The sequence below is a fragment of the Podarcis bocagei genome (genome assembly GCF_964188305.1).
Source record: "Podarcis bocagei genome assembly, chromosome: 1".
Lineage (NCBI taxonomy): Eukaryota > Metazoa > Chordata > Lepidosauria > Squamata > Lacertidae > Podarcis > Podarcis bocagei.
In genome coordinates, this window is record NC_138125.1 from 100,978,001 (window position 1) to 101,001,887 (window position 23,887).

Below are 23,887 nucleotides of genomic sequence, written 5' to 3' on the forward strand. Positions count from 1 at the left end.
AACCCAGACTGATAGTCCAGTCGACAGAAAATCAATAGAAAACCCAGAAAAAAGTATTTGATAACCTTGAAATTGCCACAGGTTTTGTAATTTTATTGCAATGGATTAAACATATTTATTAATTTTCTTACATTAGTATCCTGCTTTTCAGCTATCTTGGGAACATACTCTAGACCAGTGTTTCCCAAACGTTTTTGGGCAACGGCACACCTGTTAGCCGGAAAAAAATCTCGCGGCACACCACCATTAAAGCCCCGCCCCATGACGTCAGCGCGCAGCGTCACGCCGGGAGGGACGCACAAAAGCGAAAGTTTTTTCCCTCCCCCTTGCCGGGGTGGGAGGAGGCAGCAGAGCGAGGGCAGCTGAGGCGGCGGCGGCTGTTGTGGTGGTGGCGGCGATAGCGGGCGGAGGAGGGGGCGGCGGCGGGAGTTGCTGCTGCTGTTGTTGCTGCTGCTGCCCGGACATGCCGGCCTCCTCCTCCTCCGCTGTCTCGCGATCCTCCCTTTTGCGCGCGCTGCCCCGCCGCTCGGCACCACCACCGCGGAGCCGCCCCCGGCTCGACGCGGATCCTCGCCGCCGCCGCCGCCTCTCACCGCCCGACTCGCCCGCCTTCCTCCCACGGCACACCAGCCGATGTCTCACGGCACACTAGTGTGCCGCGGAACACCGGTTGGGAAACACTGCTCTAGACCATACCCTAGTAATCACAGAATCATAGAATTGTAGAGTTGGAAAGGACCACAAGGGTCATCTAGTCCAACCCCCTGCAATGCAACCCTCTTGCCCAATGTCAGGCTTGAACCCACGACTCTGAGATTATCAGTGTCGTGCTTTATCAACTGAACTATCACTCTCATTAGATACCGTGGAATAGACAGCGGGAACCTATCCAGGACAACGCAACAACCAGAGAAGTCCCCCAAGACCTAGCCTTTCGATCCAGTGCAGAATAAAATGATGAAGGGAAGCAAGAGGTGTTGGCATTTGTTTGTGAGCATACCCTCACGCCTGGCCCCTTGAGAAAAGAGCACAACCCTGATTTGCAAATGGACAGAGCAGCAGGGATGCAGTTGACACTAGACTGCACACCTCAAAACTGCCCAGCAGTTTCTGAACAGGAGGAAGTAGACTATCATGAATTCATGGGTGGTGGCAATGTTCAGAATAATGAATCCAACACACGAGATTTTGAGGAAGGGGATCTCTGCTATGAGATGTGGTCTCTCTCTCTCTCTCTCTCTCTCTCTCTCTCTCTCTCACACACACACACACACACACACACACACACACACACACACACACACCTGCCTCTGTAGTGGGAACAATACTAATGATCTGAAATGCTTTGTGACAATCTCACTACACAGATGGTGCAAAATGTTTATCAGAACCTGAGATACGCTGTTCCCTGGGGCAAAGGAACTGTAATCCACCTGACCTGCCAAAGCTGTTTTATATATTGCAAAAAATAATGAATTAACTGCTTAGAGAAGTGCTGGGGTCCCTTGGGCAATTATAGAGGCACCTTCCCTAGCAGGTTCAATTTGTCCAGTATTGAATGCAATCCCCCACACCACTCTGAACAATAACTTCTGTTGCGGCAACTAATCACCCATGAATGTGGGGTGCGGCTGTTTCTGCTCAACTGGTTCTAAGGCGATGTACTGACTGCTAGAAATAGGAATGTGTGTGTCCTGTTTTGTACTCGTCGCCCTTTGGGAGCAACAGAGTTACTTAATAATATGAGCCGCCAAGCATGTTGCCAGCAGCGGATGCTTCTGTGCTGCAAGACAAAGAGGCAGAGGAAGAACTCTTGTCTTCTTCTCCCAAGAAGAAGCAGAGTTTCCGGGTGTCCTTTTGCCCTGAAGGAGGAGATGGCTTAAGGCCCCACTTTGTATGTTATCTAGGGTGATGGGATGGAAAAGATGACAGGGCCTTAAAAACCTGTGTAGAAGAGGGATTTTTCAGCACCTTTCACCATGTCTACTAGCCATGAGGGCTATGTTCCCTTTCCACTGTTGTAGAAAGTATCTCTCAGAATACCAGATTCTGGGCATCACGAGTGGGCAGTGGCGTAGCGTGGGTTGTCAGCACCCGGGGCAAGGCAAGTAATTTGTGCCCCCTAACCCGTGGATTTGCGCCCCCAACCCATGGATTTGCGCCCCCTAACCCTAACCCCCAGATGTTGCGCCCGGTGCGGCCGGCCCCCCCTGCACCCCCCACGCTACGCCACTGCGAGTGGGGAGAGTGTTCCAGCACACTCAGTGCCTGCTTGGGAGCTTCCCCCATAAATCTGGTTGGTCACTGTGAGAACAGGATGCTGGACTAGATGGACCACTGGCCTGATCCAGCAGGGGTCTTATGTTCTTATGCTGCCCTACGTGAAAAGCCTCATATGTTTGAGGTCTCTCTTTCAGACCCTCCAAGTGCCCCTATCTTCCAGGGACAGTCCCAGATTTCCAGAAGCCATCCTGGTTTCTGATTTGATCTTGGAATGCCCTGCTTTCCCTTAGGACGTGTTTTCATTGGAGAAATGTTGGAGGGTATGGAGTTATGCAACCCCTGAGCCAAGGTGATACTTAACTATACAACCTTTGGAAATTTTAAAAATATTGTTAAATATTTTTTTTTTTTTTTTGGTTTAAAAATTTTTTATTATAGTCCATCATCTAAAAAAAAAGCATTAACAATAAAAAGAAACATAGAAAAAACAGGAACAATATAGTAGTTCAAAAATCAATATACAATCTTTACATTCTTTAACTTCCCACCACCGCGACGTGACCGCCATCTCAACAATATGTACAGCAGTGTCTTTTGCTAGTTGTCATGTTCTACCTCGTAGTTTTTATACTACACCTACTGCGATTTTGGTGTTGCCCAATGTCGTCTCCATGTATGAAAAAAAATTGTTCCAATCATTAATAAATTTAGTATTCTTCTGCTGCCTAATCTTCTGCGTCATTATTGCTAAGTCAATGTATTCAATTAGTTTGTTTTGCCAATCCATAATTGAAGGGATGCTGGTTTTTTTCCAATTCTGCGCCAGCAGTACCCTAGCGGCTACTGTTGCATACTGGAATAGGGTTTGGTCATCTTTATTGATCTCACTACCCGCCATCCCCAAAAGGAATGCCTCGGGTTTTTTTGGGAAAGTATACTTTAGCATTTTTTTAAGTTCATCATAAACGGATCCCCAGAATTCCTTTACTAGATCACAGGACCACCACATATGAAAGAAATCACCCTCTTTCTTTTTACATTTCCAACAGGTCTTATCTCCGGTTTTGTACATTTTAGCTAACTTTGTTGGGGTGATGTACCAGCGGTACATCATCTTTTCCATGTTTTCTCGGAGGCCGACACATGCTGAGAATTTCATATCCTTGGTCCATAGTTTTTTCCATTTTTCGTATTCTAAAGGGTGTCCTACGTCTATGGCCCACTTGATCATAACCTCTTTTACTTCTTCATCCATAGTATCCCAATCTAGTAGTTGGTTATACATTTTGGTTAGAAGCTTGGACTTCCCTTCTATTATTTCTAAGTGGAATTTGGATTTGTTTTTACTTATTCCAGCTTTTTTATGTTCATTCCATAAAGAATTAATTTGGTGGAATTGTATCCACCCAGCTAATTTATCTTTTAGCTCTTCATAGGGTCTAATTTCCCATCCTTTCTCAGATCTTTTCAGAAGTTCAGCATACGTCCATCTTCTACCTTCCATATTCACCTTTTTAATTGTCAGGATATCTATGGGTGACAGCCATAATGGAGTATCTTTTTCTACCAAGTTCTTACATCTGTTCCACACTTCCAACAGTGCTCCTCTTATAATATGGTTAGAAAAACTTTTATGTACTCTTCCCTTGTCTTGCCATAGGTAAGCATGCCACCCAAACCTGGTATTGAAACCCTCTAAGTCCAGCAAGTCGGTGTTATCCAGCACTATCCAATCCTTTACCCAACATAAACACGAGGCCTCATAATATAGTTGTAAATTCGGGAGCGCAAACCCACCTCTGTCTCTTTTGTCAGTGAGCAACTTATATTTAATTCTGGCCCTTTTACCCTGCCAGATAAATCTGGAGAGGGTCCTCTGCCAATTCTTAAACATTGTTGTGCCCCTGATCACCGGGATGTTCTGAAATAGGAATATCATTTTAGGGAGAATGTTCATCTTGATAGCAGCCATTCTCCCCTCCCATGAGAGGTGTAGTCTACTCCAACTGTCTAGGTCTCTTTTGCATTCTCTCCACGTCCTGTTGTAATTGTCCTCAACCAAATTTATATTTTTTGTTGAAAGCCAAATACCCAAATACTTAACCTTTTTTGATATTTTTATCCCAGATTCTAATTCCATTCTATTTTTTGATTGTTCGTCTAAGTTCTTTACCAACATTTTTGTTTTTATTTTGTTCAATTTGAACCCAGATAGCTTCCCAAATTCCTCCATTACATCGATAACTGTATTTATCCTTTCTAGAGGTTCTTCTATTGATATTACTAGATCGTCAGCGTAAGCCTTGACTTTATATTCTTTTTTGCCTATCTTAATCCCTCTTATATCCGAAGTTCCTCTAATCTTATTCAGTATAACCTCCAAGACCATAATGAATAGCAGGGGTGATAATGGACACCCCTGCCTTGTACCTTTTGTAATCTCAAAAGAGGTTGTTAAGTTACCATTAATGATAAGTTTCGCTTTTTGGTTTGAATAGATTGCTCTAATTCCTTCCAAAAAAGGCCCTCTTACTCCTATCCTCTCCATACATTTAATAAGGAATTGCCAGGAGACATTATCGAAGGCCTTTTCGGCATCTATAAAGATTAGGGCGGCAATAAAAATTTTTAAAAATTGTTAAATATTTAATGCACTATTATGCTTTTATATATCTTGGAAGCTGCCCAGAGTGGCTGGGGCAAACCAGTCAGATGGGTAGGGTATAAATATTATTATTATTACTGAATAGGACATCCCCATTTTAATCGGAGAAATGTTGGAGGGTATGCTCTTTAAGAGCAGGCTTGGATTGTAAGAGCAGTTCTCCTTCCTCCTTACATGCATGTGGCTTCTTCCTTTATCCAATTCTGGCTAGTTAGGATGTTTTAGTCAGTTAGTCTCCAGGCATGGAGAACCTTAGGCACAGCCACTCCTGGCCTCTGTCTCTGGTCCTCAGAAGTCTCCCCAGACCACACTCCTCGTTGGTCCTGTTTTGCAAACTGAGTGCATGATTACTCTTGCTTTTTCCGGAGGAAGGACAGAGAGGAGTGAGTGAGTGTGTGTGTGTTGAAAGAGATCTACTGTACAATAGTAAAAACTCCATGCATTGCTCTGCCCACTTTTGTCTCTGCCCACCCCTGGCATGGGGCTATGGGAAGGTTGCTGAGAAGTGAAGGCAATTGTTTGGGCTGACAAATCTTTCTTATACCTGTATTGTCCAAGGTGCACGGTTTTGGGTGCGGGTGTGTTTGTTTTGTTTTATTTTGTTTTTAATGTGTGCCTGTTCTTCCTGGATAAAAGAAGGTTCTGCAAGATGCCTTGACTCCTTGATTTAGGGGCAGGAAGATCATCATCATCATCATCTTGGTCAGTGAGTACACTTCACCATTCCTGTCTGACTCAAAACACACATCCCACTCAGTCAGTAAGGCATGGTAGTCTTGCCTGTTAAAGGTAAAGGTAAAGGTACCCCTGCCCGAACGGGCCAGTCTTGACAGACTCTGGGGTTTGTGCGCCCATCTCACATCTATAGGCCGGGGGCCAGCGCTGTCCGGAGACACTTCCGGGTCACGTGGCCAGCGTGACAAAGCTGCATCTGGCGAGCCAGCGCAGCACACGGAACGCCGTTTACCTTCCCGCTGGTAAGCGGAACCTATTTATCTACTTGCACCCGGGGGTGCTTTCGAACTGCTAGGTTGGCAGGCGCTGGGACTGAGCAGCGGGAGCACACCCCGCCGCGGGGATTCGAACCGCCGACCTTTTGATCGGCAAGCCCTAGGCGCTGAGGCTTTTACCCACAGCGCCACCCGCGTCCCGGTATCTTGCCTGTTAGATCGGTGCAAAAATAAGCTAGATTGTTCACCAGTTTTATAGGACAGTCAGGGTCTATCTGATCTGATGCCAACTCTTGCTTCCAAGCTTCAGGAAGGCGTCTGCTACTAACAGATCTTTTTTATCAGCCGCTTGGGAATGAAACAGTTTGAAAATGCTGCTTTGTTTTTCTTTATAAAAGTCAACATAAATGCTGCAAAAAAAAAAAAAAAATCCTTGCATAGTATCAACAGACTGCTCTTTATGTCATGTGACAGCAAAAGTCTGTTTAGCCCATCTGCTTATAGGCGAGTTTCAAATGGGGGCCGTGGATGCAAACACTGTCCATCATCCCCAAACACTGTTTGTTTTTAATACATCAAGCCGACAGTATTGTTAGGAAATAGCCTGTGGTTCATTGCCAAAGAGAACAGCATTTTCATAACTGCGGTGTTTGCCAATAAAATGTCAGCACTTCCTCAGACATATTGATGTCAATGACATTCAGCTCCGGTATGCTTAGGACAGGAGGTTTGCATAGCAAAAACATATGGTACAAGTTAGCAGATGCTAATTTTTTAAGCGCTGCTGCATCCCAGTTCCATTGAAACAGATATACGCATGCCTTGCCTTCGCTCCCTGTTGTCTGGTCACCTGTCTTTTATTTATTGTGATTATAATATGTCTCATAAAATAAATCTCCTAGACACTGTATACATAAAATGAGAACGACAACAATAATAGAACCATACTACACTAAAACCACAACAAGACACAACTGGCAACCCCCCCCTAAATATAACACAACACACAAAAACTTTTCCAACATGATAAAAATGAGCACCAGTTTTACCTTCAACTTAGCCATGTGGCATGACTGACCTAACTTGGGGCTTCCATCACTAAATCAGTCCTGCAAAGACAGTGATGGGAACCTTTCTGCAGTCTGAGGGCCACATTTCCTTCTCTTTCATTTTCTATGGGGCCACATTCCATTGGGAGGCAATGTGTGTGGAGCAAGGAATTTTAGCTTTGTACGGTAGGCTAATTTCTACAGATACTTACCCCTCTGTCCAGGGAAGCAAGAAGTGTTATCAGGTTTCAAGGACACATTCCAGCGAGGCAAAAACACGGGGGGGGGGGGAGTGTGAAGCAGGGCTGTTGAGGGATGTGGCCTGAGGAGAGTCTGAAAGGACACAGAGAGATGCCTCAAGGGGGGTGTTTGGCCCCCAGGCTTAAGGTTCTCTACCTTCCTGCAACATATTGCTACAGACTCCCCATTTCCCTGAGTGGAGAAAAGCCCACAAGCATCTATGAAACAGTTTAATATATTCGATAGAGACAGGACGTACTGGAGCCATACAAAGCAAACTCAGAGCAAGCAACACTGTGGATCTACTCTCGCATTCCAAGTCCTTGTGTTGTGTGTGCTTGTGGGTAGGCCCTTCACAATTTTTCGCTATGGCACAGCTGAGGGCCTAAGGGTTGGGCCCTTCTGGGATCCATGAGGCTATGGATCCAGCAGATCCAAACCCCCAGTACCCTGCTCCCAACCCACCATTTCAGAGCTTTCTTATTTCTACTACAGGCATGAGAACTGCCAGTGGTAGGTCTTTTTGCCCTCTTCCCACTAGTAGGCCAGTGGAGGAGCATGCCCACAACCTTCTCAGTCACCAGCATCCGGGTGGAGGAATTAGGATTTTGCTTTTAGGGATTTCCCCTCCCATATCTGTTTTATTTACAACAAGTAAGAAGAAAAACAACCACTCTTGCAGTAGGTAGCAAAACAGCTGATCCTGCACCAGCTTACCAGAAAAACAATTGTTTCAGCTGACACGAAGGCTGCACTACATTTCTAAATAACTCCAGGCAGAATTTCTCTATGTGCTTCTCTATTTATAATCTCCAAACTCAAAACTGTGAGAGTGCCTCTAAAACTGTTTCTCTGAACTCCCACTCTCTCTTCCAAAAGCAGAAGAGAGAAAGAGAAAGAGAGAGAGGTTGATTCCCAAACATCAAGGAGAATGTCCTCCGTGAACAAACATAATTAGCCATCATTCCCCACGAGCATCACTGCCCCCTCCACGGTGCTAAGTTGAATTCCACCCTATATCACAAAGACACTGCAGTGTCCAGTGACCTTCATCTTAAGGAGGTATGCAATGACACCCCTGAGTTCTCACTGCTTGGAGAACAAAGCGGTTTCTGTGGTGGCAAACCTTTCCGTTCAAGGAAAGTCACCCTAACATCATCTTGTGACATTTCCTCCTGCCAGCAAACAGAGCTCGCAAGATTAGCTGTTCAGCTCTGGATGAAGCATCGTTGCCTTGTAATTAGATGCCGCACCATGTGTCTCACTCTGAGCACTGCTCTGCAATGAGGTCCCCCACACACTGAGGAACCCTTGATTTCTGCTGCTTTCAATGAGACTCTCATGCGCACTTCTACTTTTCACATCAGCAGAGAGGCGGCACTTATGTTCCTAGTGGTATTTGATCACCTGCAGCAGCTGTGAACTGCAGAGGAAGGCTGCGAGCTTTAATTGTTTTCAATCATTTTGGAAAGAACAGCCGCAACAGCACTCATGCGATGTGGCAGTTCCCCATTCTGCTTTCCTGGCGGAAGGGAACTCGTTGTCTGAGTTCTTTCCCTTTGGAGATACTTTGGCAGCAGTGTGAAAGTTGCACTGCGAAGAGCCAACTCCAATGGTGAAGTTGACTCCTCTTGCTGCCAACACCAGGACCCCCCACCTTCTGTGTGAAGTAACACGGTGCAGTCAAACAACAGTTTGGGGGGGGGAGAGGTGGCAGCATCTGCGATGATCTTTGCCACTTGGCACTCGAAACAGGTAACTTGTTCAGGTGTGGAGTGAGATGCTGGCAGGGAGCAGAAAATAATGGATGGCATCAGCATGAAAGAGAGGCCACCCCCCCCCCCCAAGCTGGAAGATGCAGGTGGAAGTAAGGAGGGAGTGCCAACAGCAAGGGATCACCTCTGCTCATTTAGACGATTTACAGCAAACATTAGAACCTCCCACCACATGATGGCAGCAGGCAAACAGCAGTTTGCTCCATTTCCCCGACAATTGAATTTGGGACTGCAAAGCAGATATTCTTTTAAGCCTAATGTACCTTGTGGGATTTGTAGTGAGACAAACTGGGGAGGGAGGAACCATTTACGCCGCCTTGAGCTGCTTGGAGTATAAATGGAATAAACAAGGAATAAAAACGCTTAGGAGGACTGCACTGCAAGAAAATGTGACTGGCACCCTTGCCGCCATCTTTTTAAAAAAAATATTGAATTTGTTACAGCTACTGGCCAGCCATTCCTTTGCTAGGAAGATTGTTTGTTCATGACGCAGAGCAACGGACTATCCATGGGAGGTACCAACAAGTCATTTCATGAACAAGTGTTAGCTCATATACCTGAGTAGTTGCCTACATTGAATTCCACCCCCTGCATTTAAAGTGCATGACTTCTCCCAAAGAATCCTGGGAACTGTGGATGTCTAAGGGTGCTGGGAATGGTAGCTCTGTGACAGGTAAACCACAATTCCCAGAATTCTCTGGGGGAAATAATGTGCTTTGAATGTGTGGGTTGGAATTCAACATCTTCCAGTTGTTCCATCTTCGTAAGCCAGACAAAATTATGCCCCCGAGCCAGTTTTTTGGGGGGCATGTGGGGGAAGGAGAGTGGGGAAAACCTCATTGCACGAGGGCAAATCCTTGCATGGGCTTCCCCTGATGGCACTGGTTAGGTGAACCCCATCCATGAAATTCACAATTTTGGGTGGCATGGCTACTGTACTATGTCTGAAACACTGGATAGCATATTCCAGTCATTGAGCTGGGTGGACCAATGGTCTGATTCTGTTTAAGGCATTTTCCTGTTTTCCTATTAGCGACAGTAACTGACCCAAGGTCACCTAGCAAGCTTCATGGCTGAGTGGGGATTTGAACCCTGAGCAACCAGCTTCTACTTCAACCACTACACCATGCTGGCTTGCCTTTAATGCTCCACCGCCCAGGAAACATCTATTTGGCTGCTCTATGGTGTGAATGTAGGGACACAGCTCTTGCTGTGGGCAAGCTGTACCTCAGGGTCTCAGCAGGTCTCTGAAAGCAGTTATCAACTTGACATATACCCATAATTTTTGCAGCAGGACCACAAAATCAACTTCCCATGCTGAGACAAGCAATCATAGCTCACACTGACTGGGAGTCACAACTTGCATCAATTAGAATAATGGAGATTTGCTAGTGATAGTAACATGAAATGAATCGGTTGTGTTTCAACTCCAGACAAATACCATACCGAGAGCCGCAGGCATCTTATTACAATTGTCTCTTTATTTATTTATTTTTTGCCAATTGGTATTGATTTTCCAAATTTGGAAAACTGTCTCATTCAGTATGTGAAATGGTATGGTTTGGGGGCTGCCTTCTGTCTTAGCAACTCTCATGAGAATCATGGAATGGAAAAAGAAATATAATTTTTTTTTGGGGGGGAGAGGGAGGGAGATCAGGCATCCAATGAGGTGACAGCTCCTTGTTACCAATTGCTGAATGAGATTAGCAACCCAATCAAAATTTGATAATCAGGTTTTGATGGACTGCAGTTCTCAGCATCCATGACCATGTACCATCCTGGCTGGGGCTGAAGGAAGCCCAAAAACGTCCAGAGGGCCACTGGCTGCTTACACCCGCCCTCCCAAGTCCTACAGAAACACAGCACATTCTGTTTGTTTGAGTTTGGGAGACCTGGGTCCAAATACCTCCTCACCCATGAGCAAGGCACTACCTCACAGGCTAACATAAACGGAAAGCTTTTGTGAGGCTGAAAGGTTGGGGAGGCCTCCTGGGTCCCCGGAGAACACAAATGTATGAAAAATCCAACTGCTTATGATGGATCCCATCTATGATCCTAACCAACATTCCCCAGTAGTTGCAGCCTGCCCCATTCTATGTTGTGCTGCCTGACAAGGAAGATGAGAAGGGACCCCATCTATTTAGCCTGGGTTTATCAGTGTGGCATTTGTGAGCTTTAAGTACAGGAGAGATACACAGAGTGGTGGGAGACATGGGACTTTCCCTTCTATCTGCCCTTATATTAGACAGTTCATAGGAACCTGGGATGCAGGTGGCGCTGTGGGTTAAACCACAGAGCCTAGGACTTGCCAATCAGAAGGTCGGCGGTTCGAATCCCCGCGACGGGGTGAGCTCCCGTTGCTCGGTCCCTGCTCCTGCCAACCTAGCAGTTCAAAAGCACATCAAAGTGCAAGTAGATAAATAGGTACCACTCCGGCGGGAAGGTAAATGGCGTTTCCGTGCGCTGCTCTGGTTCACCAGAAGCGGCTTAGTCATGCTGGCCACATGACCCTCGGCCAATAAAGCGAGATGAGCACCGCAACCCCAGAGTCGGTCACGACTGGACCTAATGGTCAGGGGTCCCTTTACCTTTAGGAACCTGGGAAACAGCATAAGACCAAGTCAGATCATTGCTCCATCTCACTCAGTATTGTCTACACTGACTGGCAGCAGCTCTCCAGGGTTTCAGGCAGGGGACATTCACGGCCCTATTCCTGCATTGCAGGGGGTTGGACTAGATGACCCTCGGGGGTCCCTGAGACCTTGCATGCAAAGCTGATGCTCGATCGCTATGTTACGGCCCTTCCTCAACTAATTCAGCAAAAGCTCCCTGCCTGCCCGCCTCTACCCCGGCTCTGAACTCTGTCTTATTAGGAAACAAAAACAACAGGGAATTAGAGGCTAATCCAGAATCCCAGCTTTTCGGGTTGTTTAGGGTAAGCTGGAGTTGGGGTGAGAGGGAGAGCATTTCATAAGCAGAATAATAACAGGAGAGAGAGAGAGAGAAGTAAAATTATCAACCTCAAAACTTTTGCCTTGTAGCGCCATCTGGTGGCAAAATGTTGTTAAACGCCTTCAAGCAGAGGCTCCCCAAGTGGGACTTCTATTTTAACTGCATTGAATTGGGGTTTGGTGTAGGCAGGGTGAGATCTGGCACCTCAGGCAGCAGATGCTTGAGGACAGGGACTGGCAGGGAGGCGGGGAAGAGCTGTGTGTTTGCTATGCAGCCTCCCTAAGCTAGCCTGATGCCCTCAGGTGCAGCCAAGGCAGCCCATGTAAAAGTAAGATTTAGCTGGAAGTCCGTACAGTTTCTGTGCATGGAACCAAATGGAGTGCTACCTTCTCTTCCACCACAGGCACCCCACTATCTTGGGGCTGTCCCAGGTATGGAATCCAAAGCACTCTACTGGGGACGTTGTGAGCATTGTTCACTATTGCATATTAGTCAAGTTTCAGATTCCAGACTATCTAAAAGTGCCCATATCTTAACCCATTGTATCATTTGTTTTAAATGATCATAGCATTGTAGAGTTGGAAAGCGATCCCAAGGGTCATCTAGTCCAACCCCCTGCAATGCAGGAATCTCAGCCGAAGCATCCATGACAGATGACCATCCAAGCTCTGATTAAAAACTCCGATGAAGGAGTCCACAACCTCCCAAGCGAGTCTGTTCCACTGTCCAACAGCTCTTACTGTCAGAAAATTATTCCTGATGTTTAGTCGGAATATTTTTTCTTGTAACTTGAAGCCATTGGTCCAAGTTCTACCCTCCTGAGCAGGAGGAAACAAGCTTGCTCCATCTTCCATGTGGCAGCCCTTCAGATATTTGAAGATGGCTTTCATTAGTCATGCTGGCCACATGACTCGGAAAAACTGTCTTCAGAGTGGACAAACAGCAGCTCCCTTGGCCTGTAAAGCGAGATGAACGCCGCAACCCCAGAGTCATTCGCAACTGGACTGTCAGGGGTCCCCTTACCTTTATCATATCTCCTTTCAGTTTCCTCTTTTACAGGCTAAACATACCCAACTCCCTCAACTGTTCCTCATAAGGCATGCTTTCCAGACCCTTGGTTGCCCTCCTCTGCACACATTCCGGCTTGTCAACATCCTCCTTAAATTGTGATGCCCAGAACTGAACATAGTATTCTTGGTCTGACCAAGGCAGACTAGAGTGCTGCTATTACTTCCCATGATCTGAAGCCTAGAATAGCAATAGCTTTTTCTTGCTGCTGCATCACACTGATATTTCACAGAAGGGGAGAGCAAACTTCAGGCTTGTGGGGTTTTCCTTTTTTGCAGAACCCAAGGATCCAGAAACCAGAACCAGGTACAAAAGAGAGGTTTGCAGGAAGAGGGCCACAAACTCTTGAGGCAGGGTCTAAATTAAATGTTGATGAGTTTCCCTGGACTTTCCTCTCAGTGTAGTTGGTACGTACTGTTTAAATTTCTCACAGTGCACCTGAGCACTCACTGTGGTGTCATTCTAGTAGCAGACAGGTGCTACTCCTCTGATCATTGTCCAGTTGTGTTGCAGCTTTTTACTGGAAGGCAGAGGGGCAAGTACCATGTATTGGGGAGGTTGGCTTGGTGCAAACACACCAGCAGTGCCACTGGTTGGGCTCAGCCACTGTGTTTGCACCCCGCTGACCTTGCTGCCATCTTGCACCTTCCCCATCTATCTCCTGTTAAGCAGCAGCAATGTGACTGACCAGAGGTCAGGTGAGCAGCACTACTCCACCAGCTCATCCAGTACTGACTCCAGGGCACTGGGAAAATTGAAATGGAGGAAGGCAGGCCCAGCTGTCCAGTGTGGAGAGGCCTAGTGGTGGGACTCCTGAGGTCCTGGCAGTTGCTTGAAAATGCCAGGCACTGATCTAGGGCCTAGGTTATAGATATTTAATATGAAGGTAGGAGTGTCACCTGTCACTTGTGTGTAATGTTGGAGGCTCTGCTTTTTCTCTCTGGTACAACCCCCCCCCCAAGTTATGAAATGATTAAGTTCCTTTGTGCCTCTTTCCCCCTCTTCTGCCAAGTTTCCTTGGCAACATCACATGACCTGCATAACGGATGCCAATTTCTGGCCATTTTCCTTTGCCGCGTGTGTGTAAAAAGATGTATCCTGAGGTAACTAAAGCCATTCCACGGACCCCTGCACTCAGATCTATCTGCTTATGCGGGAAAAGCAATTTAGTGTGAGAGGATTATGAACAAAATCACAAAGGCACAATCAGCCTCGCAGCTATTCAAGCTACTGAAGGAAGTTAATCCCTTGTATTAAGCAGCCAAAGACTGCACATTCCTTAGGGCCAGGGTGCAACAACTGCGCTTTCCTTTGTTGAACAGACCTCACAACCTTCCCCGCTGTTTTACATGCAATTCGGGGCCGATTCTCACAGAAGTGTTTTGCACAGGGCCTGTCGGCAGTCAATGGAAGCAGGTTGGAATTGTCAGCCACAGACCATCTGCTGGCTATTATGGTTTCTTTCATTGTTTGCTAGAAAACATGCCCACCCTGCCATAATCCTCAGTTATGTTGCTGGGATATTAGCAAAGAAGCCATTTCACATGACCAGGTAGAATGCGTTGTTACAAAGGTTGTGTACTACCCCTAGTCTGTGCTCAAGATTCCAGGCACTCACCCAGAGTCATGTTCCCGTTGAGAAGCAAGATGCAGCAGAGACTCTAATATGGTTTAACTACACATATTTACACCTGAGTTTAGGTGAAAGGGGTGCAGATCTTACATCATTGTCATCGCGAGAGCAGCCCAGCATTGCAGACAGAGCCATCCTAAGAAGCATTATTTGTTCCTGGCTTCCCAGTCAGCTCTAATGGTATCTGAAGAAGTGTGCATGCACACGAAAGCTCATACCAAGAACTAACTTAGTTGGTCTTTAAGGTGCTACTGGAAGGAATTTTTTTATTTTGACTATGGCAGACCAACACAGCTACCTATCTGTAGCTCTAATGGTCTCTGCCTTCAGCCCCACCACATGGTTTTCTACCTACTTCCTTTATTGCTTCCAAAAAACCCTGCTCCAAGCAACCCCTCCCCACCCAGCTGCTAATCTAACCCAGTTTTTAAAAGGCACATTTTCCCTCTGAGCACAGCCTGCCCCCTCTCCTGTTTTCAATCCTAAACCTTTCTCCACCCCTGGTAAGCATGGCAATTCTGTTTTGCACACACCCAAGGATTTCTCTTTGATGGGCCATCAACACATTTTGTCATGTAAACAGCCTCTATTCCAGGTGAGGGCCTAGCTTAGCCTGTATTTTTCCACTGGCCTAAAATTTTCCATTCTGTACTCCAAATGTTATCTAAATACTGCTGCCTATTGATTCCTACCATTCCATAACAGACTCTGGTACCCCAGCTATAAGGCAAAAAGGTAAATGCTAAAGGACCCCTGGATGGTTAAGTTGAGTCAAAGGTGATTATGGGGTGCAACACTCATCTTGCTTCAGGCTGAGGGAGCCGACGTTTGTCCAGAGACAGTTTTCCAGGTCATGTGGCCAGCATGACTGAACTGCTTCTGGCGCAACAGGACATCATGACGGAAGCAAGAGTGCACAGAGGGGCCACTTACCTTCCCGCCACAGCTATAACAGTGTGATGGTGAAAAAAGGGGACAGGACTCTTCCACTTTTATTCATGATCATGCAAGCTACACCTGCTGAAATGACCTCATATTCTCAACTATTAAAGGTGCAAGAGTCCTGTTCCCTTTCCCATCAAGAACACCCTCATAGTATTCCACCGCAAGATTATAATGAACAGTAAAGGTGCTATTATAAATGATTACTAAGAAGCTAATTAATATCCCATTATTTAAACCACTGTATATTTAAAAACTTAGTAGCTGACAGTCTATTTGCATTATGCAGAGTGATGGTGCTGTTCTTGAAAGTGTTTAACTTGACTGAAATGTTTATTCGCTTGCACCTTAGCTATAACATAATTCAACCACCTCCCCTCCCATGAACGAGGCTTACCCAACACCCAACACCTAACTGCCACTTGAGCCAAATGGCTCGCCGCCAACATCTTCACACTTGCAACCAACACATACATAATGCCCTTAACAATATCAGACAGCCAAATATCATTTCCCATTTTGGAAAGATGAACACCATCAGTACGAAATAAGGCCTCCTGGTCAAAAGTAATGCTGGGGTGCTGTATCACCCGACCATTAAAGAATTGCATGGCTAGCAATTTTCCTGGCCCTGTTAATAGCCACTAGGTAGGGGCAATCTTGCCAACAACGCCTCTCAAACAGTTGGGACCAGATTAACGTCAAGTCCAGCAGCCTATCAAAGTCCTCTTTGATGTTCTTGTTCAGGTCAATGCCGTTCCTTAGAAGCAAGTTGTTCTCTCCTAGTTGAACAATCAAAGCATCGGGGGGGACCATGCAAGGCAGCCTGGCCGTAACGATTGGCATAACTCTTCCCACTTCATGCCACACCTCGTGACCAGTGATCCAAACCCATGCGTGCAGAGCACAATGGATTAGCAGTCCATCACCTTAACCACTTGGCCACCTTGAAAGGAGGTTACCCCCAGCCATGCTGCGATTTAAATGGCAGCAGCCCCCACCCCCGCTAACCCGATTGTTTAGTTGGGGGGCTTGTCGTGGCTCGGAGTCCCAATTATGTGGGTGGCATTACTCCGCCCCCTGCCGGGTCACAGTGAGGTCCCGGATGCCCACCCACAAATCCATCCCCCAGAGAAGGGGGATAGATTACTGTAGAAAACAAGGTGTATCTTACTACATAGCTTAGCAAGGCATTAACAGATGAAAAGGAAGGACCTACTTAGTGCATACAAAAACAGGCTTTGACCCGAACATGTTCTTGAAACACAAGCACACATCCAGGCAAGAAAAAGATTCATTGACTCTCCTGTGAGATATGGGCCTGCTAATCTGCACCATTTGCACTGGAAACCCTTTCCTAAAAATCTTAGCCATCCCGGTGTGTGCTACTTATTCCACCACTTTGCTGTAATTATCCCACTGCACTTCTCATTTCATTATCTAAATCCTCTCTTGTTCTAACCCTTTTACCTCTCAGTGAACCATTTCAGATTCTGGAGGCTGTACTCTGTACTCCTTTGAAAGTGAATATGAAATATAATTCAAGAAGACTTGCAAAGAAAAATGCTAATCCACAGCAAAAAAAAAAAAAAAAAAAAGGAAGACGAACAAAAGAGAAGTTATGCTAAAATTTAGAGTTAGGAAAGTAGTTAGTATTCTGAGGCTGTAGAGGAATTTGTGGGAAATCTAAGCAATTAGGAGCTACAGAGGCTGATGCAAAAGTACTCCTGTCTCACTTGAAAATGAGGGAAGAGATGGGGGTTTTCTTTGGTCTGGCTTCCCAGGTATAGGACTGTATTTCAGCGATGACAGGGCCCATTACTATATCAGTGTTTCATCTAAGGAATTGTGGTGCTGGGCTGGAAAGTTCTGTGCCGAAACCACTGCAAAATTCAAGGGCAACACACACAACCTATATCTGTTCCGGTCAGTGTTTGGTCAGTTGCATGATTTGGCAACTGATGCAGCTTAGGGGAGCTAGGACTTCAATAGGCCTTACGTCAATGGTACAGTTAGGCTACGTGCTGGCATTAGGGCAAGGGCGGGAGGGAGAAGATTGTGCTTGTTTGAGAGAATGTGGCATCTTAATAACCTTATCCAACCTCGGCTGGGAATTCATCCAGACTCCCTCTGCTGGAGGAACGAACTGTGTCTGGGCTTCCTTTTTCACCTTCAGCCTACCATGGAAGGTGCTCCAATTTGCTTCTTTGACAGACATAATGCAGAAAACAGAGAGTATGCATATCTGAAGGGTTATGGCGACAATGTGGGACCTCGGCTATGCACAAATGTGTTTTTGGAAGTCGCAGTCCCCAAGGTATCGTATCAGCTGTGCTTAACAGGGCAGTCTTGAGCATATTTATTGAACAAAGCCCCATTTCAATTCGGTAGATTTATTTCTGAATAAACCAGGCTAGGATTGGACTGTAAAGAGTTCAGGCATCTTAATACTCTAGAGGACTAGAGGGATAGAAACGAGTCTGTGTGCTAGCATAGCTAGGCAGCAGAAATGCCATGAAAGATTTGGAGGCTGTAGAGCAGTCTTCCCTGAGCAGCTGGTATGCCCAGATGATGTTCAACTACAAATCCCAGCAGCCCCATAGTTGGGGATGATTAGAGTTGTAGTTCAACAACATCCGGAGGGCACCAGGTTGGGTAAAGCTGCTCTAGCACATAGCAGGATAATGAAGAGTCACTAATGGCGTACTATGACACACCATGTTAGGGTGTATTAAAAGGAACATCATTTCCCAGAACAGAGACAGTCAACATGGTGTCCTCCAACTCTCATCAGCCCAGCCAGAATAGCCAATGTTCACAGATGGTGCAAGATACAGTCCAACAAGATCTGGAGAGTACCACATTGTAACCCAATGTCCAAAAAAACCTCTGAAAGATACATGTCCTAAACTTAGGAATTAATAGAATGGTTCTAATCAACATAGAAAATACTGGGTTCATCCTGGGCACCACAATTCAAAAAGATGCAGACAAAATATAATAAATTCAGAGAGGATGATGAAGGTGAGACCTATGTGCTCTGCTCTTTCCCTCCTGCCCACCTTCAGATTTCATGACACAGGTCTTGTCCTGAACCCCGGCCTACCTGGCAGCAAGTCAGCAAGTCAAGTCCCCACTCCTGGATCAATCTATGTGTCCAAAGTCCAAACCAAAGCACAGTCCCATAGAGATCCTGGAGCATCCAAGCTGAGATCCATCAACATGGGCAGTTGAGCAGTCACAGCACCTCAGCTCTGCTTTCCCTTGCCTGCTGATTGCAGCATCTGGGCTTGATGAGGCATGTGACTCTCACCTGCTCCAAGCCTACTCCAGCTGAGGAATCACACACCTCCTCCTGGAGCCAGCGAGCCCCACCTGGCCAGCTGTGGACCCTTGCCTGCCTCAGCCTCCCAGAGTGCCACTCCCATTGCTCCCTACACCCCAGAGCCCACTGTGTTCAAGGAGATAGGGGCCCCTCTTTCTCTGGTGATGGGTCTTGCTGCTCTGATTCCTGTGCACTGACCCTCATCCCCACCCAATCCTCCATCACTCCATGAGTACTTCCTGCACCAACCTTTCCCTCCCCATCCCTAACTCACCTGGTGTGTCCAACTCCTGGCTACAGCCCTCGCCAGGATCCTCTTCCTCTTTTCTGTTGTCCTGCCAGTTCCTTGTCCTGCCATTCTCACGTGTCATGGGGTAGCCATTGTGGTGACCTCCAGATTTTTCAGACTACAATTCCCTTCATTTCTGATCATTGGCCATACCGGCTGGGGCTGATGAGATTTGGAGTCCACAACATCTAGGGCGCATCATGATGGCAACCCTTGTAGACATAGAAAAGCCCAAGCAGAGCAGTGATGCAATTGAGTAATTTTAGACTTTGGACCTACTAGTGTTGCAGATGGCAAAATGTGGCAAGCCAGTCCAGCTGCACTTGGGGGTGCTCCTACTCTTCCTGCTCAGTGGGGATCTGGACATTGGCCCCAAAGTCCTGCCTTGGCAGTAACCAGTGGCTTCTCTGGAGCTTTATGCTCCCTCTCTTCAAGGCCTCTGCTTCCCCATGCTAACCCATCCATGTTGCTACTACCTCCCCACTTAAGTACTGGTTAGCTCACACAGTGGAGCCTTGACTTCTGACCAAGGGCTTCCTGGCAGGCTTCCCAGTCTGAACCCTAGCTGCCAAACTTCCAGGAACGAGGGGCCTTAGTCTAGTTATCTCCCTGTTGCTTGGCAGCCTATTCCCATTTGAGGAACACAGGAAGTTGTCTTTCATCAAGTCAGGCCATTGGCATTGTCTTCAGTGAGTGGCAGCAGCTTTCTCGGATTTCACACAGCCTTATCTGGGATTGAACCTGGCACCTTCTGCACGCAGAGCCACTGCTGTGCCATTGAGCTATTGATCTGTTCTCCCTGCCCTCACAGCTCCACCCAGGACTCATTTTAAAGCCCCATTGGCTGCAGCTATAGAATTTGCCTCCTTCTGCCATGATCCTGTGGTGCTGGAGGCCACATTTTCCTCAGCTATATGAGGTCTTCTGCCCAACCTTGTATTATTGCTTGTTTCTGATCTTGGGAGAACGATGCTCCACAGGGCAAGACCAGGCCAACAGGGGTGAGTTAGGCCTCAGTCACATAGTCCTTGATATTTATTTAGGTTTCCAAATCTCATCCCCAAGACACCTAACCAGGGTCTTCAAACATGTAATGAGACTTTAAAATGTAATATTTTAAGTGCCTATATGAAATTAAAATGAACCCAAGTCAGCCTAGCCACCAAAAGTCAACCCAAAGAGAAGATGCTCACACTTTGGGGAAAGAGAAGCAGTCATTTAGACTCTTGCATGCTCTTGAGGGACATTGGATTTGATGCTAAGATGGGACAGGCAGATCGGAATGATTTTATGAGGAAATATATACAGATCTGGTGAGGAAATGTTGCAGTTGTTTGGGATTCTTTACTTAGAAAAGAGGTGCGTAAGAGGTGCCATGACAGAAGTTTATAAAATCATGCACTGAATGGAGAAAGTTGGATAGAGAAAAGTTTTTCTGCCTCTTTCATAATGCTAAAACTTGTGGCCATCCAATGAAGCCAAATGCTGGAAGATTCAGGGCAGATAAAAAGGAAGAGGAGGAGGAAGTACTTCTTCACACACTGCATAGTTAAACTTTGCAACTTGCTCAGTAGTGGAGGAGGAGGAGGCAGTAGTGACCACACCGACATGGACGGCTTTAGAAGAAGATTGGACAAATGCTTGGATGAGAAAAAGCTAATGGCAGCTACTAGCCATGAAGGCTATGCCCTGCCTCCATGATCAGGGGCAGCCATGGGATCCACAAGAGGGGAGAGTGCCTTTGTGCAGAAGTCCTGCTTGTGGGTTTCCCATAGGCATCCGGGTTGCCACTGTGAGAGCAGGATGCCAGACTAGATGAGCCGTGGGCATGATCCAGCAAGCTTTTCTCATGTTCTTATTGTGAGAGAGGGAGCAATTCAGGAAGAAGCCAGACTAGGGTGCAGGCATCCAAGAAACCACAGTGCACAGTTATACCTGAAACTGCAGATGCTACATTGTAGAACTGCCATCTAATTTTTTGTATGGTTAAGATTATTTATTCCCTGTATTGTAGTTTTTCTTTTCTTAACCCCCTTTCTTCTTTAATGTGCATTAGATATACCCTTCCTGCAGCCCAGACAGCCTCCCTTTCCTCTAGCACATGATTGGCAGCATTGCAAATGCTATTTTTTGAAGTGGCTTAAGGGTGCCATTGGGGGCATTTATTTCCAGTGTATATCTGAGCTTCAAAGAAGCCATGTTTGTCGGCATCACAACAGAGGATCACCTGTTACAATCCCCATAATTATCACCCTCTTACTTCCAGGAGCAATCTGCATATTCAACACAAATATACATTTAATGTCACATCTAATTTGGCCCTTAATAAGGAAACTAGATCTGCATTAACTAAAAAGATGAGGAGTATTGGTTAGTTTATGCTTAACCTGTCTAATCACAGGAACATGGTATAAAATAATCCCCAGTAGAGCTGCATAAAGGATGAAGCTAATCAGATCCACGCTGTGCACCAAGTCAGAAATGCTTGGGTAATAATACCAGTGCAGAAAGGCCATGGGGTGGTGGTCTTGGCTCACTGGGGGTGTCAAAGACCTATTACTATTTCTGCAACAAGGTCCTTCCAGTTAGCACGAAAGGAGAGCTTTTAAGCTACTGTATGCTCCGAAGCTAAGCATTTGGGACAACTAAAAACATAAGGTGCTTCAGTTTGAAAAGAAAGATATACCAGTTCTGTTCCATACAATGGAACTTCATGGAAAACACAACTTAAGTCACTCTGAAAGATGATATTGGATCATGCCAAATCATTTGCCCGTGTATATACACTGAAAAGAGTAGATCTAGTTGAAAGGCAACACAGAAAGGTCTGCAGTGATTGTTGCAGTACAACCCAAATTATTATTATTATTGAATAGTTTTAAGATTATCGTATAATCTTAGAATTTTCCACTATGCTACTGAAGAAACGATGGCTCAATAACAATTTCAGTGATAGTACAGTGAAGTCTCTTGTATCTTTACCAATTTGCCAAGTGCATCTTGACCAACCCCACTTCCCAAGTTCCAGGAAACTCCAGTGGCAGAACCAGCTTGATGGTCAGACCAGAACTGGTATTCTGTGACATTTCTATACTTATTTTGCTGGCATGAGATGCTGCAACAGCCGTATCCCAGATTGAAGGACCCTTGGGAAACCACGAGAAACCCTGAAGGTACTCAAAGCTATAAAGTATTGGAACAAAATATGTAAATATACTTAAAAATTAAAGTAGGTGTGAAAGACCTGAGGTCAAGCAGAGGTTTTCACAATCCTATGAGACTTACAATCTCAATTAATTCCCTGGTTTATTTCCAAACCCGCCCCCTCAAATTATGATTATTACAACTTACTAGCAGCCCTTCACTCTAAGGTCCCAGGGTGGACACAATGATAATATTGAAACAACACTACACAATATTAAAAACAGTTTAAAATGACTTTAGGATTACAAAATAAGGTGGGTCCTAAAAAATAGAATGATAATTACCATCTGCCCAAACAGGCTTTTGATAATTGTTCCTTCATAATTAATTCTTTTCTTGGGGGTGTTCAGTTTCTCAATAAAACAAAAATATCCACTTAACTGTAGCATGTTGTACAAGACACTCTTTAAGCATAGGTAGAGAGAAAAGGTATAAATCTACACATGATTTAGTGAAGTTTGAATTACAAGAAAGCGAAATTCAAACTCCTTAAGGCAGTCTACCCTGCCGCCCCCCCCCCGCCCCCCAGCTTGGCTAAGGTCTTAGGTATCATGCAGAACCCAACAACATACAGATTCCTGGTGCCCTTTGTTTTTAAGCCCTTTCAAAATGTCCAGTATTGTTTCATCCACATGGTTTCCAGGCTCTGGAGCAGCTCCAGTTGTACCGTGTATTATATATACCATATATATATATATATATATATATATATATATATATATATATGCAGGTTTTGGTGTCTTCGGGTGTCTTCCCGTGTAAGAGTTGGGGTGTCTAGGCGACGTTTCGCCTAGACACCCCAACTCTTACACGGGAAGACACCCGAAGACACCAAAACCTGCATTCCTGTACCCGTGAAAATCTACGAAAGCATATATATATATATATATACACACACAGTGGTGCCTCGCAAGACGAAAATAATTCGTTCTGCGAGTCTTTTCATCTTGCGATATTTTTCGTCTTGCGAAGCACGGTCCGTCGCAACTGCGCCTCTTCAAGAGGCTTTAAGAAAAAAGCGCAAGACGTTTTCATCTTGCGAAGCAAGCCCATAGGGAAATTTGTCTAGCGAAGCAACGCAAAACCGAAAAACCCTTTCGTCTAGCGAGTTTTTCGTCTTGTGAGGCACCACTGTGTGTGTGTGTGTGTGTGTGTGTGTGTGTGTGTGTGTGTGTATGTATATATATATATATATATATATATATATATATATATATATATATATTTTCAAACCTTGGAAAGAAGGAAAGCAAGAGATACTTGTGTCTGCCCCCACCCCTTAAAATCTAAACCCATCAGGACTGGGGAAGAGAAGGCTCATTCTCTGTTTATATGAACCGATTAGTGTCTTATAATCAGTAGGGCTTGTGGAGAGCCAACCAGGAAAAAAACCATACAATAAAATATGTTTCAGTTCTTTATGTTAATGAAGGCTGATTCAAATGGCCAAGATGGGTCATGTTTCTGATTGTCCCCAATTCACCTTCAACAAAGCTGAATAGCTGGTCAGCTGAGCTTTCCAGGAAAAGAAGTGGTGTCAAGGAAAGCCTCTGGGGGAACATGTGTGACCAT

The 23,887-nt window shown here is 45.7% G+C and overlaps 1 long non-coding RNA gene across 1 annotated transcript in view; it reads right to left on the reverse strand.

The window, feature by feature from the left end:
* LOC308590324 overlaps positions 1 to 22,721 on the reverse strand; it is a 56,084-nt gene extending 33,363 nt beyond the window's left edge. The window contains exon 1 of the long non-coding RNA XR_014009748.1: positions 22,600 to 22,721. This is a non-coding gene — a long non-coding RNA (uncharacterized lncRNA). The remainder of the gene's footprint in view (positions 1 to 22,599) is intronic.
* Between the last annotated feature and the right edge of the window lie 1,166 nt (positions 22,722 to 23,887).